Source organism: Fistularia commersonii, chromosome 28 (assembly GCF_037954325.1).
Source record: "Fistularia commersonii isolate RoL2024-O1a breed Wild chromosome 28, RoL_Fcom_v1.0, whole genome shotgun sequence".
Classification (NCBI taxonomy): Eukaryota; Metazoa; Chordata; class Actinopteri; order Syngnathiformes; family Fistulariidae; genus Fistularia; species Fistularia commersonii.
Window position 1 is genome coordinate 9110700 of NC_141311.1, and position 20921 is coordinate 9131620.

At 46.9% G+C, this 20921-nt stretch overlaps 1 long non-coding RNA gene across 1 annotated transcript; it reads right to left on the reverse strand.

Moving 5' to 3' along the window:
• Positions 1–319: 319 nt before the first annotated feature.
• Positions 320–3012, reverse strand: LOC147217465 (uncharacterized). The gene is made up of 3 exons (XR_015108999.1): positions 2963–3012; positions 1959–2129; positions 320–832 (listed from the first exon to the last, which is right to left on the reverse strand). It is a non-coding gene; the product is annotated as an uncharacterized LOC147217465 (long non-coding RNA).
• Positions 3013–20921: the final 17909 nt, after the last annotated feature.

Here is a 20921-nt window from a genome sequence, read left to right on the forward strand (position 1 = left end):
GAGGTTATCAGCCCTCAGAGGAGATGGCAGATGAAAAGGACAAGTGTGTGGGGGGGTAAGGGATGATTGTGTGAGTGTGTGTGTGTGTGTGTGTGTGTGTGTGTGTGTGTGTGTGTGTGTGTGTGAGAGAGACACTAAGACAGGCTGATGGCACTAAGCAGTGATGGATGGATGGATGGATGGATGGATGGATGGATGGATGGATGGATGGATGGAAAGAAGGAGGAATGGATGGGTGGATGGACAGAAATGATTGAGGGTTGGAGGGATTGAAGGATGGATGGATGGATGGATGGATAGATGGATGGATGGATGGATGGATGGATGGATGGATGGATGGATGGATGGATGGGGAAGAAGGGACGGATGATGGAGGGTGACAAAGAGGGAACTGAAATGTGTCAGCGAAATGTAGAGGAATGGGTGGATGGATGGATGGATGGATGGATGGATGGATGGATGGATTCCACCATGGATTGGTGGAATTAATTGTTAATATAGAGAAACGAAGGGGTGGATGGATCCATGGATGGAAGACAAAAAAAGGGATGATGGATGGATGGATGGATGGATGGATGGATGGATGGATGGATGGATGGATGGATGGATGGATGGATGGATGGATGGATGGATGGATGGATGGACAAAAAGGAGGGGTTGATAGATGGATGTTAATAGCCCTCAAAGGAGGACTGATGAATGGTTAGATAGATGACAGAGGAGGGATTGATGGATAGATGGATGGAAGAGAAGACATGAACCTGTCAGATGTAGAACCCTCTACTGGCAGATGAAATAACAGCCTTGTCTGTTAGGTTTGCGTCGCCTCCATCTAACAAGGGACAAGAAAAAGAAGGGTCAGATAAACTTCCTGCATCCGTGCAGTTCTAAAGGGACGTGGAAACAATGTGAAAGATGGTTTTAAGAATCCTCCCCGCATCGACCTCGCACCGCCTCAACTGTTAGCACATGATGCTAACAGCTGCAGCTAGCCCTGCTAAGTAACGTTAGCTGGGGGACGCGAAGCTACATCAGCCTGTTGTACCGAGATCTTCTATTCGATTAAATAAAGATAAAACCTTTCAAGAACAGATATAAATAGTCCCTTTTTTCAATTCAAGAAAATGAAAAAAATCATTACATTAACAAAAAAATAGCTAAAAACATTTTCCAATGTGTGAAAACAATATCCTTCGTAAGTGACAAAAAAATACACTGGTAGGTTAGTTAATTTATTTTGAATGTTTTTCTTTGTTAATATCTGTTAATTAGTAGACCATTGGATAAATGTAACAAGGCTTACTTGTCTACTTTTAATATTATGACTACTTTCATTTAACACTCAATCCCTTTCATTAAAGGTATTGTGGTTTACAGTAGCAATTTTATATATTTACATATATTTATATATTAACAGTGTTTTGTTAGTGACTGAGAGAATACGATTCTATGTAAAAAATAAATTTCTTCTTTTGGTCTTTGAAACTTCGGTTAAATAGTTGGTATTTCTGTCTTTTGCAATTTCAATTATCGAGCGGAAATTAACTGCATTTATTCATATTTTAGCTTCCCTTTAAAATCATTGTTGCATGGAGTGTTTTCGCCGTGGTCTATTTCTTCCTTGTCAATTACACTTTGTTTGTGTGACAGGAAACGACGTGTTGCTTACAAGAGATGAAAAGTGAAATTATAAAGTTAAATTGAAAGTTTTTGCCTCAAGAATTTAGATGTTATGTATAATAAATGAATTATTTCAACAATAAAAGGGGGTAATATGTAAAAATGTCAGCTAAGATCTTGCCGACGCTGCTTGGGAAGGAAAGCCGCCTCAAGGACATTTTTAGTGAAGTTGACTTTGCCCCCCAACGACACTAAAGAACCGGATGTTTTCTGAAAAAGTATTTATTTGCAGCCCCCTGAACGAGTTAAGAAAAAAAAATACAATTACACCGAAGTACCTGTCCGTCTCAATCGCGCCTCGTTCCCCGCACTTCTGACCTCTGTTCTGTCTTTCCGGCTTCCGGAAGGTCAGATAGCTGCGGAGGGAACTCATCGCTGGGTTTGGATCGGGCCGTCAGTCACTTCCCCTTCGTACGCAACATTTTTAAGGACGGGCGCGGACACCGTATCTGTCAAGCAATACAAACACAACAAGGGCGTGTAAAGGATGAAGATGCCGGGATGCGCGGACCAGCGCCGGCGGATACACCGGTGAGCATCAATCAGGCCGTCGACTCCCTCAGGGCTTTGATTGAGTGTTTGTTTATGGGTTGTTGTTGTTGTTGTTGTCGAGGCGCCGGCCGACGGCGGCGGGGAACTGATAATGGGCTTCAGTGAATCGGCGCAGAGATGAACCCCCGTTGAGAGATTGAGAGGGGAAGGTGGAGAGGATAGAGGCGTGGGAGGGGATGATTTGATGAGGAAGGAGGCGCTCCCCCCCCCCAAGCCGACTATTTTTCCTCCATCGGATGACCACGGCGCAGACAGGCAGGAACCATGACGGACGCCCTTCTTCTCTAATGAGTCCTGGTCACAGCTGAAAACGCGGCAGTGATTTACAGCAGGGACAGAAGGCGCCCACTTTGATCAACAACTGCCACCATGGTGAATGCCAAAACAAATATAGAGTCAAATCAGGTCCTCCGGCTGCATATATCAAATAAACTCCTGTTTGTTAACGTTGGGAGCGAGTGTGTGTTTTGTTAGTCCTCCCGCCATGTCAAGCGACCGAGGCGCCTGCGGCGACGACGGCGGCACTTGACGCTGCCTTCCAGCTCCTGCCTCGTTTTTCTCGCCTCTTTGCCACCTGTTCTGTCGTCTGCAGCCGAGCCGGCCAAGTGCCTGCGCCCGATAGCGCCATATCGCATCGGCAGGTTCCTTTAGGGGCGGCGGGGTGGGGGGGGTTTGAATGTGTGTGTGTGTGTGTGTGTGTGTGTGTGTGTTGGGGGGGGCAGTCACTTACATTTCACATTCACTAAATCCACTCGGTAATCTCCTTATGCTTGTGGCGCGGCTGTATCGCAGTCAGCTGATGAGGTAACTGTCAGGGAATTTGACGCTGGCTCCCTCGTCACAGCCGCTCCGGTTGGCTCCTGTCAGTCAGGCTGTCATACCTGGGGGGTGGAGGGGTGGGGGGGGAGGGGGGGGGTGGGGTGGGGGGGGGGGCTGACAGCAAAATGGGGGAGGTGGGGGGGGCTACCATGTCACGGCAGGCCCCCATCTGGGATACAGATTACGGGTGAAAGCACAATGAGGGAAATTTCCCACGTGGTAATAAACATGTAACAACGCAGAGGGTTTTACAACGACACATAAATTAACTGGAAACATCATTTAGATTTTCTACTACAGACTCTCTCAGTTTGATAAATGATGCGCAAAAGGGTAATGTATTAACCCCTTCACTGACGGTTTTCAAACATGCTAAATTCTGACCTTTTAAAACACAGAGGATTCTCTGCTCTGTCAATAACACACCAGCACAACAACATATTGCAGATTTATATAAAGCATACTGTCTTTTTCCCTTTGCTTTTTGGAAATTATTAAAGTATTAGTTGTTGATTTTTTTTTCTTTTTTTAAAACTAAATGATTTCCTATCAGCGTACTGATTTTATTTTAAGTGTATTAGGAGGAGGGATTGCAAAGTCAACCACTGTGGCCCCCTTTAGACAGAGACGGTAGTTATCTTGTTCTGCCGCTCCTTTCATGATTGGTCGATATGAAATTATCATTTATTTGCAACGCGTTTTTTCTGACATTAAAAGCGCAGAGAGACAAAAGGGAAAACAATTATCATCTACTCGTGGTGAGAAAGTCTTTGTTAGTTAATAAACTCATGGCCATGTCAGACTCTCTGGGCAGCAGTGCAGCAGCAACGCCGCCGGATCATCTCTACCACGCCAGACAACAGACAGATGGTAATTTACAAACTAGTTTGCAAAAAGACAGGAGGATTTCCTAGCTGAGGACGCACAGCCGCTTCTTTAATGATCTAAAATTCAACAAAATAGATGCTGAAAAGGATAGAAAAATGAAATCAAAACTTGAAAACACCAAAACTGATGATAAATGGCGAAAAGACAGCAAAACGTAACATACAAAACAGGAAATACTTCAACCAAAGATCAAGTTCGGTCCATGTGGTACACAAAACTTGCAGTAACGCCCCCTCCACACCCCCGGAGCTCCTCTGTAGCCCCTCTGGAACCGCTCTGGAGCCGCTCTGGAGCCACTCTGGAGCCGCTTTGGCCTTTTGAAACTGCTTCCCAACCCACTGAGAAGTTCCCACAATGCCGCGCCACATTAGAACATATCAGAGATTGTTTTTAAACAGTTGATGGGTGGCGGCGGGGGGCCCAGAGGGGGGCTGATATCAAGCGACGCCCCAAGAGCCCTGAGGCATCTACCTGCGGCCCTGTAAATAAACAGCTTTGATTCTGTGTATCTGTATGAATATTGATCTCGGACACGACGGCTGGGATGCGCCTGGGGAGGCCGGTTGGTGGGCGGGTGGGCGGGTGAGCGGGTGAGCGGGTGGGTGGGGGTAAATGCAGCAGGGGAACCTCCAAATTAAAGCTTCAGCCAAAACCCAGCCACGTTAGTCTATTATTTCAAAAAACAGGAAGAGGGGAGAGGGCTTTTCGATGGATTTTCGGGAAAGGATGAAATGACCGTACCTGGTGGGTTGTTTTCTTTTCTTTTTTTTTTTCTCCAGCATCCTTTAAAGCTCCGTCCCAAAACGCACACACACACATGAACGGCATCTGAGCGTACGAATGTAATCTAGTCCTCATCCCAAGTCTCCTGTGGGCGTCTGTGGTTTGCTGTGCCAGTGAAATGAAAGCAGGCCCTCTCTAATAACACTGAATTCAATACCAGCACTAGTCCCTTAATGAGAGTACCCTGTGTTTGCTCTAAGCTCATATCTGCCGCACCGGGAGGGGGGGTGCAAGAGGGTTGCGGGGAGGCGTGAAAGGGAGAGGAAGGAGGGAAATGTAGGTAAAATCTTCCCATTAGCATCATCTCCAGGGCCAGGAGGCGCACTCCCCGGGCGGCGGTGGCGGTCGACACAGAACGCCCGCCTTCGCCTCGGCGCAGCGGGAGCTCCCCGCGCACCTCTCTGTGCACGGCGGCAGTAATAACGGCACAAAATGACTGCGGTGCTTATTGCAACGCAGCGTGACGCTGGAGATCAGATGAGGAACATTCTGCTACAATGAAGAAGAGGGCGGCTGGAAAACGGGTGGGAGTGATAGATTATGTAAAACAGGGAGAGAGGAGATAAAACTCGAGGTTCCCTCATATCATCTGACGGCGGGTAAAGGACCTAAGAAGGAAGGATCAAAGAGGAAAGGAGCGTGCAATGGTTTAGGCTGCGTGAGTGTGTGCGTGTGAGAGAGTCTGTGTGCACAATAGGCGGGTGTGTTTAATATTACATTAACTTGGAAGGGGAGAAAAACAAAAAGGCAAAGGAGGGGGGGATTAAAAGAAAAGTTGTGATGTAAGTGTAACATCCATCAGGCAACTGGTTTTGTTTACAGGCGCGGGTCAAAGCGTTAGCTAGCGCTTAGCATTGTCGGACGCATCAAGGCGCCAAACTAAACACAAACAAAGCAGCGGCGGTCGCGGGTGCTTTAATAGACTTGGCGGGTTCCCCCGAGGGTTTGCTAAACAGAGAGACGGCGGTGGAGATTTGAATATTTAATAACAGGAGGAGATTGGAGAGGAGCGGCGTCTGGGGAGAACAACAATCTGTTTAGACTCGCCGGGCAAATCAGAAGAAGAGCCGGGCGGAGATCATCTACCGTGTCCCCACTGGTGTCGGGCCAGTTTTAAACCAATCTGATGGAATAGCCATTAATGCGCCTAACGCTCGGAGACGTATCGTCGTCCCCTCGGGGAGCAGACGGACAGATGTGAGGCTCGTCAGGGCGGGGAAATTCTCTGAGGTGCATTCGACGGAGACATTTATTTTCTGCCCACTGGAGAGGAAAATTCGCTTTCTCTGGGAAGAGCGTTTCCTCGGCGCCTCCATCACGGCCCCGACTTACGAGGATCAAACTCACCCACTCATGTAGATTGTTTGCCGCCGAGACAGCGGAGACTGCATCTCCCATAATCCCCTGCTTGCACGTATCACATGATACGACGGAATCGGTGACCTTTCAGCAAAGGAATAACGCCCTAAGAAAAGGCCGCACCACATGAAGAAATGCTGTTTATCTTAGTTCATTAACTTACAGCTACACAACCAGTTAACTAATAGCTACAAAGCGAGCAACCTTTATACAGAATATGCAGATCAATATGCAGATCAACCTGTCAGTAATGATTAGAATAGATTACTGAGTATCACTAACTAAATACAATAGAAGTTTAAAAATAGTGTAATTAACTTGTTTAGGCCAGTGCTACTATTGCTAATACTTATGTTTATTTGTTTTGCTTCACTTTCTGAATCACATACACACACACACACATATACACACACACAACACATATACACGCTCACACATACACATACACATGCACATGCACGTACTCGTACACGTACACGTACATTAATACACACACACCCATTCCTGGTCTCATCATCTGTCTGTCAGCCTTCCATTCAGTCATCCCCAACCTTTTTTGTACCAGGGACCAGTTTTATGCATCAAAATGTTTCTGTGAACCAGTTAGAAGAGTGGGGCTTCAAATGATAAAAAAAATTGTAAGTTCACAGTGTTAATCTGAATACGACGATTACAATTTATATCAGGCAATTACAATATTATCGTTATTTTCCGGACTATTGAGGAAATGCTTTTTTCTGAACATTGCCTGTCACACGCCTGATGAAAAAGATTATAATAAATAACACAAGGAAGAGTCCATCCATCCAACCAATTTTTATCTCCGCTTTGTCCTACTCCAGCTGATCGCTAGAGCTAAAACTGTTAAAGTCGTCTTCTTCGGTGTCAGAATTGAATTACAACAGGATTTTACGGTAATTTCATTAGTCCGATGTGACGAGGCTAAATGTTTAACAGCATGAAGCTTGTTAGGCCAAAAAAAATCCATAGATTCACCACATTACTGTTAAAGCCGCTGTGTTCAAAGCGTGTGACAAAAAGTAGCGGCTTATTGTCTGGAAATTACGGTAAGTGCGGCTGTATGTTGAAAGTGGAAACAGAAGTTTTCAAAATAAGATCTAGAATGAAAAAATGATAATTTGGACCAAGAAAGATTTTCTTTGCGAACCGTTACCAGATGATCCAGGGGTCGAGGACCACTGATCTATAGTTCACTGATACATTTTAAGGCTCCTCTGCTCCATCACCATCCATCCATCCTTCCATCCATCGCTCACTAATATCTACCACCATCCCTTCATCCATCCATTCCCCCTCCCTCCAACCCTCAATCCTGCACTGATTAGATTTGAATTTCACCATCACAATATCACAGATCAAGCCTCGGTAATCACGAGAATAAAATTAGCAATGATCACTTCACCGCAACAAAGGAGATTTGAAATAAATAAAGTACAATTAACTACCCGTTTAACATTTTGTTGCATTGTCTGAGTGTTGCCTTTTTTCTGAAACACACACACTCTCACGACTGGGCGAAAAGAGATTCCCGGCGACTTGTTGCCGGCAATGTGAAATTGAAATGTCGAGAAGAAAAAGAAAAGAAGCCGCTGTTGTTCAAAGCGGGGAACGCGGCGTGGATCCTTCAGCCTTTGAGCTTTAATATCCATTCAGAGGCCGGATTGTGAAGGCAAACCCATGCTAATTAATCAGCTTTGATAAAAACTTGTGGAACCAGGAAATGAAGCAGCCCGTCGGCCTCTGAGGAGGACGGACAGACAGCGGAGCTCGTCCCCGCGGACCCGCTAATTATCCTGGCGTATCGGAGGACGGGAAGAGGCGTGACTTCAAATCACATTTTTGACACTTATCTGGAAATAGGGTTAAAATTGTAAGATAAAGCTGATCGAGGATTAGACTTTTGCTCTTGTTTTTGTGAAAACCCCAGACTCCTGCATCGAAGCGCTCATGTGGATGTGTGCGCGCTCTTGTTAGCTAAATATTACAGGGTGATTTTCACATTGTTTTAATTAAAATCTGTCGTTCTTTCGGAAGAAATGACTAATAAAGAATAAAGAAAACTGTCAACCCCTGAAAAAGAATAACGCAAAAGAATAACATTTAAATCAACACCACGAGAGAAGGAGAAATTTAAATTGAATCCCTTTTACGGTTGTATCCAGTCGTCTATATGTGATTTTCAGCGTTCTTCATCCTGTCGTCGGTTCCGTGTGTCAACCGTTGCACTAAACCCATCAGTCTGTTTCACTAGAAGAACAAAATTGATTTAAATGAACACTAATTTGAATTTCCAACCAAAGTCAGACACTAATCCGCTCCTCTGTTAGACTACTTAACATAAGGAAACACTCCGGGCATCCGCTATTGATAAACAAAGACTGTTACCTGGTCAATAGGTGGCGATGTTTGACAGTGTCCCTCTCAAAGCGGCATTTCTGGGTGCTTTCCGAGTCTTCCTGCAACTCATTCATTAACTCATTCATTCATTCATTAGCTTTCTACGCCGCTTATCCGCCACTCAGGGAGAGAAGGGGAGGTAGAACCTGGACGGATTATAAAATAAGACAAACAGAGACATCACACCCTTTCTGTGCTGAATTTCCCAATGAAGAGCTGCGTGGCCACAGCTAGAAAAATACAGCCGTTCACTTTCATTCACACATCTGTGCAAATCAGGGTTCGCGATCGACGCGTGGCATGTTTTCGGACTGTGCACGTTCAGAATTTAACCTTCACTTAAGGCCTCAAACTCCGACAGTAGTCAACATACTGTATGTCTTCAGACCAGACATCTTATCTGGTGATTGCATTTGCATCTAGAAGCACCTGGAGGGCCGTTTCCTGCACTCATCCATCACCCTCCCTTCTTTCAGCATCTCTGCACGCCTGATGACGCCTTCGCTCCGAATCACCGCGCACGGTGCTGCAACCTCGCCGCCAGCTAACGTTTGCATTTATTTCTCGTCACGATCGTCAAAGCGCCCCCCCCCCCCCCCTCCCTCCTCCTCCATCCCCCGTAACTCTTTTTTTCTTTTTGTTTGTTTTCTTAAGTTGAGTAAATGCATTTTATTTTCAAGGATCCATGCAGGGGAGCCTGCAGGAGTGCAGTGGATGGATCTGCTCTGCTGGTTGGAAAGGTGGCGGATTCCGATGGCAAGCAGTCTCCTGCCACAGTGAAAAGTCTATTTATTTTTTTGGCCACTGGTAGAACACACACACACACACACACACACAGCATTTCTTGCAAAGCAGGTCCACATCTATTAGGCAGCCATCAGCCAATCACAGAGGGCCAGCTCTGGCTCGGCTCCCAGGTTAGAGGACGTCTCCTCCCGGCCCTCTCTTACCATCTGCTCCATGTAGAATGCCTGCACCGCTGGGGGGAGGAGGGGGTCTTCCAGACACATCCAGCGGGAGCGGAGAGGGTCGGGGGCTCGCGTGAGGGAGCAACAGGAAGCGCTAAGGCGAGGGTGAAAAGGCAGGGGCAGTGGGTCCGGTGAACGGCGGCGGTGGCGCGGGGGGGGGACGACCCGGGGCACAATGGGAGGGCAGCGGCGGGGCTCAGGTGCCCCGGCGGGGGGAGTCCCAGGGTCTTCTGTTACCTGCTCACCTCTGACCGGAGCCATCTGCTACAGGGAGGTAGGGGGGTGAGAACGCCAACCTGGGGGAAAACTGCAAAAAAAAAAAAAAAAAAGGTGAGAGAGCTGCGGGTTCTAAATATGTATTCAACATCGAGAACCGGATTAGTGTTTCACGTTCCGCTCCGGCATGTGTGTCTCCTCTAGTCACTGTGAAGGAGGAAAGCAAGAGGGAGCACGAGAGAATAATATTAATGATGAATGGAGTGAGCGAAAGAATGAGGGAAAGAGAATTGAACTGCTCTTTTTGCATGAAAATCAGGCTTTAATTGGAGTCGGGGTTTTTAGAACGGGCTGACGCAGGGAGTTTTTTTAATGGGGGGTGACAAGAAAGAAATAAGAGATTGAGTCGTATGGAGGGCAGCCAACGCAGGACAAAGAAAGGGGTCGGGCCGATATTTTCTCTCTGAATGTCCGCCCTGAAAGAAACGGGATTGCAAACACTGAGTGACGGCCATGTTTGACGGCTGCAAGTGTGTGTGTGTGTGCTTAACACAGTTCAGGTGTTGTTTTTTTGAGACAGTATAAACATTACAGGGTGAGTTATTTACCAACAGAGTCTTGAGGGGCAGCCGAGGTGGGGGGGTTGATGTCAGCCTCCCCCTTCAGATACTGATGACATTAAACTAGCGGGGAGAAAGCTGAGCGGAATCGCCACAGCTGGGGATCGCTGAGCGAGCGCCACGGGGGGTCTGGAGGCTGGAGGTGAGGTAGGAAGCGTTCTGCTCGGGTTCTGCTGGCTGGAACCGAGCGGATTGTCCTCGGCCAAACGCGTGGCGGGGGAGCGGTGAATTAAATCCCGCTGTCCGACTTACAGGCTCACAGGGCCTGTACGGGGAATATTTGAAATTGGAGCATGCATTAGAACCAGGAGTGAAAGCTCTATAACCCCCTTCGGACAGGAAGGCTGGAGATGTGACCTATCAATACCACCTAAGGTGGCTCAGGCGGGGGTCCGGTCCGCCGTCTCTCAAACCTTTCCACTGGGAAAATTAGTAGTTTAGATCTCCGAGGGGAAACTGTCGGATCCTTCCCGGATTAAATCTGGCCAGTATTGCAAATTTGGGGATTTGGCATCGCAGAGCAATTGGATTTTGCTAAACGTCAGCCAGCTGGGAAATTGGCTCAGTGGTCGTCCATCTTTGGGAGAGGATCGGGAGAGTCCGATCATCGCCTCACCGTCTCCAAGACGGACGAACTTCGTTCGTAATCTTCCTCATTGCTGGATCCCGATGCAGCCAGGGGTCTGGGAGCGGCGCCACCAGAATAAGCTGCCAATGGAGCCCAAAAGCAAACAACTACCAGCGCTGGTAAAAAAAAAAAAAAAAAAAAAAAAAAAAAAGATGAAATTCAGCGTCTCGCCAAGAAGATGCGGTGCTTGTTTGGGTTCCTCCGCGTACGTGTGATCAGACCGTCTCTGCTGTCAGACCCAGAAGAAGGAGGCGCTGGAGGTCCAGATTAACTGATGCCCGCCCACCCGACACTTCAGGCGTTACAACCGTGGCCATCAAAACAGATTGGGCACATCAGTTCCACACTGTCTGGCTCGTCGCCGGGGGTAACCTGGGTTCCGCCGCCTGATTCAAGGTCCGGATCCGGAAAAACACGGCAGTCGCTGTGGTTGAGAGTTCTACTGAGCGATCTCCACAGTCAAGAGCATTTTCACTGGTTTCTTTTGATTAAATCTCTAGATTTTTTTTTTTTTCAACAATAAGAACCTGTGGCATGTTCTTGAAATATATTTTTCATAATTTCCCTGCAGCCTATGATACCGGAACACAAACCTCCACTTAAAATATCACCTGCATGATCGTGGACCCAGAAATTGGACAAGGATGGGAGAGAAAGGCCAGCATATGGGCAATAAACCATACAAGTTATTAAAACATTTGCACTCTGACAAGTTCAGATGGTTTCCCATCTTTTGTCTTAAAGGATGTGGAAAAAAGAAAGAAAAAAAAAGAAAAAGGGGGATTACATCTGGCCAGTTGACTGAGAGTGACCATAGATCAATCAGGTCTCGGCTGATGGCTCCCCTGAGGAAACCGGATCACCAGTGGGTGGATTTAAAACCCGCTGGCATTGAAGGAAAGAATCGTCAGGGGAAAACAATTAAATCTCTCACACACACGTACATATATTTACTGTATATGCATATATACTGCAGACTGTATAGTAGTAATTATGATTGATGGGCTTGTTGTACTCATTGTTCTTGAGCCCCTAAATTGTGTCTGAAGTCCATAGCAGTGGCGGCTTCGCCTACGAATGTAATCTGTTCTTTGGCTTGAATTAATTTTTCCCATTGACGTCAATGAAAATCCCATTGATCCTTTCTCCAGCCCCAAAAAAAAATTCTTTTTCAGATCTAACGTAGTCACTTCTTCAGCCACATCAGCCGTCTTTAGCTCATCTTTGATCACCAGGATTGTACAGATGGTTGACTAAGCCATGTTGTTGTGTTTGTCGTGATCACTACCACAAACACCAGTCTCATGTTCAGCTATTTTTTCCTTCTTCAGATCAGCTGGAATAAGCTTAGGCTTCTAAACTCTACTATCACTCGCACTTGTGTCTTTTTTGGGAGCCATCATGAGGTCTAATTTAACGCAAAAAGCACAAAAAACATATTTAGCGGAGAATACAACAATGTAAACAACGCTGAGTTGTCGCCGCTAAGCTACAACAGCACATGGTTGAAAATCCACAAGTTTGTTTGTTTGTTTTGTACACAGAGGGCTTGTTCACGTGTCGATTCAAAATTTGTCCAAAAACTCTGTTTGTGGGCCAGTTTGTCATTGATTAGGTGTGATCAGGCCGATAGCATTTTCCAAGCTAGCTCCTCCTCCTCTCCCTTCACCTGGAGCGTCCACCTTCCATGTGTGTCAGGTGGGAACGTAGCCATTGAGGATGTTTCTCGAGTACCTCCTCTGGTTTTGCACTGCATAGGAAGAACTCAAACATGGTCCACCCAGTGTGAGTACCTAACCTAGCTAACCCAGCTAGCCTCCTTTCAGATTATACATCATATTTCCCGCCTGTTTGATTTCATCCATGAAGGCATCATTCAAGGTGTGTTTCAGGAGTGTTTCTCCGATGAGAACGTTGGTCAGTCCCTCCTCCCCCAAGCCCCGGCAGTACTCCGGGGTAAAACAGGAGCCAATTTGAGCAGCCAATCGGCTGTAGCGTGGTACCGTCCAGCTTCTTAGATGGTAAATGATGATAAATAACCGCCTCCGGCCACGAACGTTCCGCACTGATAGGACTAAAATGACAATTTTAGCCGGGGACCCTACAGTCAAGTAATTTGGATTATGAACATTACCGTGACGATAACAATCCCGCCAATCCCGAGATTTGATACAGCGGCGGCGAAACCACAAAGCACCTATTTCTAGTGTTCAATTTAGTTGAATAATTGCCGTTTTTCTTTTTTTAAAGTGACGATGGAGATTGGAGCTGTTTGTTGTTTCAGATGCGGCGATGTAAACATTGTTTGCGGCGCGGCTGACGGATCAGGCTGACAGATTCGCGGGCCTTCAGCCTCCGAGACAGCGGGCAGTAATCTCCCCTACCGCGACACAATTAGCAGTCATTAGCAGCTCCGGGCGGCGAGGGGAGGAGGGGAGGAGGGGCCAGGGGTCGGGGGGCCCGGACGGGGAGGGGGGGGCGAGGTAGGGGACGGACTCCAACAAGAGCTTAGAGAGCTTATCAGGTCCGTCGCTTCCTCCCCCGGCTCTACTCAGCGGCGCCTCCATTACAAACAATCATCTGATGTGTGTGTGTGTGTGTGTGTGTGTGTGTGTGTGTGTGTGTGTGTGTGTGTGTGTGTGTGTGTGTGTGTGTAATCGTGCAGACGGCCACCCCTACAAATACACGCTGTCCTGTTACGTAAAGACCGGAGTGCTTAACACCATCTTTATATCCCCCGGGATCAATACAGTTATTACTCATGCTATCAGATTTGTATTGGCGCAGCGGCTCCGAGCGGACGTCCCGGGGGAAGCTGCGGCAATTCAGGTCAAAGGTGATCCCGCCCAACTAAACTGAAATGGAGGATAATACGGGAGCCAAAGCAAATAACTGCGCATCAGTCACCTCATATAAGCTGGATGCTCATTCAAGGAGATCTTCCTTCTCCCTCTTCCTCGTCCGTAATCGGTCAGCAGGTTTGTTGAAGATTATATTATCCACAGGCGTAAATGAGAGGGCGAATGGTTGGACGTCTGTAGATGTGGCCCTGTGATTGACAGCTGACACGTCCAGGTTAAACTCCACTCTGGCTCTGAGGTTCTGCTGGGATTGGCTCACAGGCCCGCCTGCAAGCAGTAAAGACAATGAATGAATCAAATGATTTATGATTGTAGGACACTTTGGGAGGGGGGGGGGGGTCTTCGTATCTTTCTCTGTCGCCGCCCTCCTGATGGCGCGACGGCCGCCGGCGCCGTCCGCACGGCGGATCACACGGCTGAGCTTCGGGAGCGTGCACGGCGCGTGCACAGGACCGAGCGTCTCTCTCCGAGAGGAGACATTAATTTGCTGTATCGTTTCATGCTGGGACAGTCAGCCTCTCTTACCCACCACCCTTTACCCCTCCTCTTCTTCTTCTTCCAAAGCTCTATCGCCGGCCTGTCTGCCATAATAAACAGCTTGTGTTGGAGAACTGAATTTAAACCAGGGCCATATCGCATATTTCTCCAGATGAGAGGGAGGTGCGGGGAGTTGAGGGAGGGAGGGGGCTGCAGGAGAACGCATCAATAAAGATGACACAGTTTAAGAGGCAGACAACCTTTACAAAAGAGCGCCAGGTTTAATGGGCTGGCTGCGTGGCACATAAACCATAACTGCATCCGGCTGCAGCGGAGACCCACGGCCATCTTTGCTCAGGGCTGCGGCAGGGAAACATTAGCAGGCCGGACACCGCGCCGAGTTATTTTTTGCATGGGCCGCCGAATTAGTCGCCCCGGCGCGAGAAATTAAGGAGAAAAAAAAAAAACGTGGATTCAGGAGTGGGAGGTGCGACCCGGTGGGGCTCGCAACCCCGGGCTCATAAACACAGCGCATCGCGTGGCGAGCGTCCCAGAGGACGGGAAAATACGTTTTTAGCAAGCTGGTGACTTCCGCGACAAATAGGAAGAGTCTGCTTCCGAAATAATAGGCGCTGAGAGGGAAACCGGCAATTAAACCAACGACTCCTTGCAGGCCCACAAGTTCGTCTCCGGTTAGCCGCACCAATTAGCATCTTCAGAGTTGGAAATACTTGCGACTGCATTCTCACACAAACACACCCTATATGGAGACAGACTCATGTCTATGCTGAAAATAATTTTGTTATATATCTAATTATTTTACAGTTATTCATTTATTATTTTATTCATTTTTTTATATATTTCTGCGGTAATTCTATTTCAGCTAAAAAAAAAAAAAATTGTCTCCAAGAGTTTTCTTTTCTACCTTTCTATTCCACAGTGTGTCCTCCAGCAGTGGGTGTGTGTGCAGGTGTGACTGGGTGCAGTCCAGCCAGCACGTTCTTCTGCAGGACTCTTACGACCACTGTCACATTTGTCCTTTGGGTGACCTATTTTATGCTCTCGATCCATAACGCCGCCCAGCGCAATTAAACAGTGGAGAATTTAAAAAAAAAAAAAAAAAAGGAAGAAAAGAAATGTGCCTTTTTTTCTCTTTCCTATGTTTTAGCTTGTAAAGGCTTTCCGATACCGTTATTACCATTAGGGTCAGAAACTTACATAGAGAACCATCGGCAATGAGGTTCAAAGGTAGGCAATCTTTGCCTTGGTAAATAAAACTACTTTCTTGCTATGCTTCATCCCCCTCCCCTACACACACAAACACACACCACAAAGACAGTGTTCCCATAAACCGCTGCATAATGAAACAGTTTGTGAGCAGCGACTGAACCAGCTTCATTTATCATTTCATTTATCCGCGCGGTATTAAAGTGAGGATTCCTGAGCGGACCGCCCGTCCTGAGCGTGCACGTATGGCACGCATTAGTATTCAATCACGCGTGAACCGTTTCGAGCCTAACTACGCTCGGCAATCCTGCAAATGAGTGATCAGTGTTTAAACCCTAATCACCAACAGCGAGGCGGCGGCGGCGGCGGCGAGGAAGGAGGGCGAAAAGCCACGGGCTCCTCTTCGAAACACATCCCATAATTGAGATGGAAATGCATGCAAATGCATGCAAAACCAGATATTGACCTCGGCTCGCCAGGCGCAAGAGCAGTAAATATCCCAATATCTGGGTTTTTGCCACCTGCCAAAAAAAGAGGCGCCATTTTTTTTTTCCCCTCATTAAAATGCAAATGTTACGGAATCAGATTTTTAGCCGTGGACGGTTTTAATCCCCGCCACCCTTCCTGCCTCTGCTGTAATCACAAATTACAGACAGGCGTCAGACGGCCGGCTCAAGCCTTGAATCCTGTCAGAGGGTATTTTCCCTCAGGGGGAGGAGAAATCCCAATCAACGCGAGCGGGCAGACGGGCCGATACGGCGGCGGCACAGCAATTTGGCACATCCGCCGTCGGAATCAAAGGGATATTAATTTTCTCGTCTTTCTTTGTCCTTATCTCTCTGTTCTCGCCGAGTCATTGTGGAGCAGCTACAGCGAGCCCCGTGCTGCGGCCGCCTCCTCGACGTGTTAATCAGCGGGCAATTTGTTGGCATTTAAGCGAAGGGCGGGGGGGTGAGGGGGCGGCGGGAGGAGGGTAGTTGAGGAGTTGAATCCCCCTCCAGCCCCCTCACCCCATCCTCTAGGTACCTTTCTTTAAGATTTAGAGCTAATGAGGAGGGTGCACGCGGGAAAGATGCAGATGGGAGGGATGCCGTCTGCCCTCCACAAATCAATCCCATAATAGGACGGCGTGAGTGATAGGGGCGACGCCAAAAGGAGGGGTAAATTTTTACACCCCTGCCCCGCCCGCGTGTCAGTCGGCCTATTGACCGCCCCCGCACACACATTTTTTATGAGCCGGCCGGAGTGTGTGTTTAGAACACTAACGTTAAAGTAAGTAACACCATCACTAACATTGGGTATATTTACCCAATACAGTATCCTAGATAAAATACAGTTTTCATCAATTTATAGATGGGTCGATGGGAGGAGGGAAACAAACATACAATTAATAACATCAGTGAGCAGCCTGAAGCTATCCAAGGACCCTTAAAACACAATGAAAATCACATGACAAGAATTGTGTGGGTGAAAGTGACCCGACATTAGTGTTCTAGGGTTAAGACGTGTGTTTCCGAAGTCAGTTTAACCGAAATACAATGAGGGTGACGGCGCGATACCGGCCGAGGTGAGATTCTGTGCGACAAAATGTCACCGCCTGTTTTGACCTTGACAGGTTTTTAAGGTGAGGTGTTGTGATATAACCGATAAAGGAAATACACATAACGTGCATTTCTGATTTCGTTAAAATATCCCGTTGCAAACCCGTGAACACGTGCGGCGTTGAACCCCGGTGTTAAACTCTAATTTGAAGAAACATGCACGCAGCGTCTCGCGGGCAGTCTCTTAGAGACCGGGGCGGGCGAGGCTAGTTACGTCCATGAGAAAGTTGAGGCAAAAATTCGACGGGCTTTGCTCAGATGACAAAGAGGGACAGACGACAGGCGCGGCGGCATTATTTCAGCTCCCCTCTGACAGTACTTTAATTTAATGAGGCACACTGCGAGCGCTCGGCTGAGTCTCTGTCTCACTTTGTCTGGAGCAAGGTCAATCTGCGAGCGCAAGGGCGCCAAAGAGGGAACAACAGCACAACAAAGACCATCCTTGTAGAAGAGGTGGGGGGGAGGAAAAAAAAAAAATAGCGAGATTACAAACTGCCAACAGAGCAAACAAGAAAGGCCGCGCTGGAAGCCAGGAATATACAGGAATTAAACTAATAGCCGACGCTTTGTAAACAAGTTTGCCCGTGTAAAGATGGGCAGCCACACTTTACAGAGAACTCCACCGGATTATTAAACAGCGACGCTTTCTTCCCCTGGCGTGTGAAAGCGCGACACTGCAAACACCGCTGTCATGGCTGCGGCCAGGCCAGAGCCGAGGCAACCCGTTCCAACTGCACACACACACACACACACACACACACACACACATGTACATATGCGCACACACACACGTGCAGATTTTTGACTGTAAATCCAGCCTCTTGGCTCCGACATGTCCTTCCTCACTCCATCTGTCTGTCAACACACACATACACACTTACACACAAATGCACACACCATTTCAGGCAGCAGTCGCCTGGCAACATGGCTCAGCCTCTGAACATATTTCCCAGTTCGGGTAAGATATACACTTTCAGCTCCAGTGTTATTTCATTAGGACAGAGCATGTGGGTTTGTGTTTCTGCATCTCCGTCTCCAGCCACCTGCTTTTATTGGAGCTTGCCCCCGGAGTGTTTGCTGGGGGAATATTAAAAAGATGACTGCCACTGAAAGGGATATTATAACATAATTAGCAGGGGTTCCGGGCTGGCACACCGCACGAAAACAGATGGCACGCTAATTCTATTAGCCGGGCAGAAATGACTGTATCGCTTTTAGCGGTGGTGCAAGAGCTGTGACCTTCAAGCCCCTGGACGTGGCCTGGCGCATGTATATGCACACACACACACATACACACAACCCGCTGGGGTCTTCCAAGATACTTTCGCTGACGCCGGACACTTTGGGCTCCGAGTGGTCGGAGCGGGAGGGAGACGGCTTTTCAATTTCCCGTTCGTAAACGATAAGTTCCGCTCGTGGCAAGATTTGCAGGTCGGACTGTCAGACATGAAAAATACTACGATCTCTTTCACCGGCCATCAATACTTTTGTGCTCTGTTGTGAGTGTGTGTCTGTGTGTGTGTGTGTTTAGGGTGGGGTTGCCTTGCGGAATGGAGACGACGAGGCTGTAGCAGCCACTCTTTCTTCCAATCCAAGTGGATGTAGAGGGTCACATGATCGGGGCAACGCCTCCTTTTTTCACGTGAGACGGACAACACACTTCATCCACATCACCTGCAAACATGAAGCCGTTGTTCTGCAAATGGTTCGTGTTCCCGAACATCCGATGTTGCCTGTCAACAACCAGCAAGAACGTTCTCACCTGCCACCTTCAGTCCAAAATCAGGCGGTGGGATCATTGAAGACTCCATCGGTATGAATGAGAGTGAATTTTTGATGCCTCTCTATGTAGCCCTTTGATTGACAGGTGTCCCCTTCCAGGTTCAACCCCGCCCATTGCCCAATGGTATGGATTGTTACCATCGTGCAGGATAAGCAGTGTAGATAATAAGCCAATGAATGAAGAATATATAAGGTACTCTGCAGGTTGGCCACGGGCTGGAACATTTTCAGGAGGTAAAATGCTTTTCCTGATCAAGTGGGTCAGAAAGTAGATCCCGTGACACCTTGAGGGTCCAATCCCAGACCAGAGTAACGGTCACTCTGTGACAAGAAGAAAATAAATAATCAAGAAAAATGCCAAACTGAAAAGAAGAGCTTCTTCTGCTGATTTATTTTCTTCTTTGTCAAGGGAGAGTCATATTCATCTGTTCTCCCTGCGACTCTTTGAAAGACACGGTAGAACCAAACATCCCAGAACCCACAGGAACACAGCAACACCCCCAGGGTTTCATCCAGCTGCAGGATCCAAACAATTATATGGATAGATGGATGGGTGACTAAATGAATGAAGACATATGTAAATAAATATGTTTTCTGTATGTATGTATGTATGTATGTATGTTTAGATAGATAGATAGATAGATAGATAGATAGATAGATAGATAGATAGATAGATAGATAGATAGATAGATAGATAGATAGATAGATAGATAGATAGATAGATAGATAGATAGATAGATAGATAGATAGATAGATAGATAGATAGATAGATAGATAGATAGATAGATAGATCTTTGTTTTTATCCAGCTTGAAGACAGAATGTGCCTGACTTTCAGTTTCAAATCAACTGCAAAAACAGTCTGTCCTTTTAGCTTTTTTGTAATTTTTTCTTTTCTTTTCTTTTCTTTTCTATCTCCTGACCTTTGGAATCTAAGCAGCTGAAGGAGGCGAGAGGGAGAAGCACCATGAGGAAAATCAGGAGGTCACCTCCTGATCATCATCTGCATGGTCCGGACAGAGTCCGTTTTGGAATTCAGTGGAGGAAAAGAAAGGAAGACGGAAAGAAAGAGAGAAAGAAGGATGAATCCGTTTCCATTAGAGCCGCAAGTCTGAAGCTTCGTTCCAGCAGCCACATCCAAACCACAACTGTGACCCGAATATTGAGCAGAACCTCAGCCATCACTCACACACACACACATACACACACACACGCAAACACACAAACACACACCCCTCCTAGGTCTCAACATGCTGTCTGTCAACCTTCATCCCTCTGAGAATTCCATTCACCTTCCCTCTATGTTTCAGGCCGCTCTGCTCTCCCAGCTCCATCCCTCCATCGCTCCGTCCATCATTTCCCATTCATCCATCCCTATCACATTCCATCCCTCTTTCCGTATCCTACATCCGTCCATCCATCCATGCAATTATCCCTTCCTTTTTAGGAGACTTTTGATTCTGAAATTGTAAATAGAAATTTTAAAAAAAGGTGGGACAGGAACAATAACTGTGCCAGTTCAGGCTCTAAAACGCAAGAATAATCACTTTTCAATCCTGAACACATTTTTCTCCAAAAAGTTTTTTTCTCAAAAGACATTTTTCAAGCTAAAACAAACAATAAACAAAACAAACTAACAGAGAAAAGAAAAAAAAAAATCAGCCGAGAAAGTTTATCTCTTGTGGAGGAATTTTTTTTCCGCTCACTGGGTGTGATATTACAGACATAACGGTATGTATATCTGAGAGTAATCAGGTCTGATTGATGAGTTTTATTCTTTTCCATTTTCATTATTGTCAGGTTTATTTTTTTTTTCAACACCGTGACTAGAGGGGCAAACATGAAAAATATCACTTTCTTTTCTTTTATATAACGGTGAAACTGTACTCTGACTCATCTTCTTATGAGGCGAAGCAGACATTTGGTCCAAAGGAGATCTGAGCTACATCATTTCCTCAATGAGCATATGTGTGTGTGTGTGTGTGTGTGTGTGTGTGTGTGGAGGGGGGGGGGGGGCAAAACAGCTGAAACAAAACAGAGAAT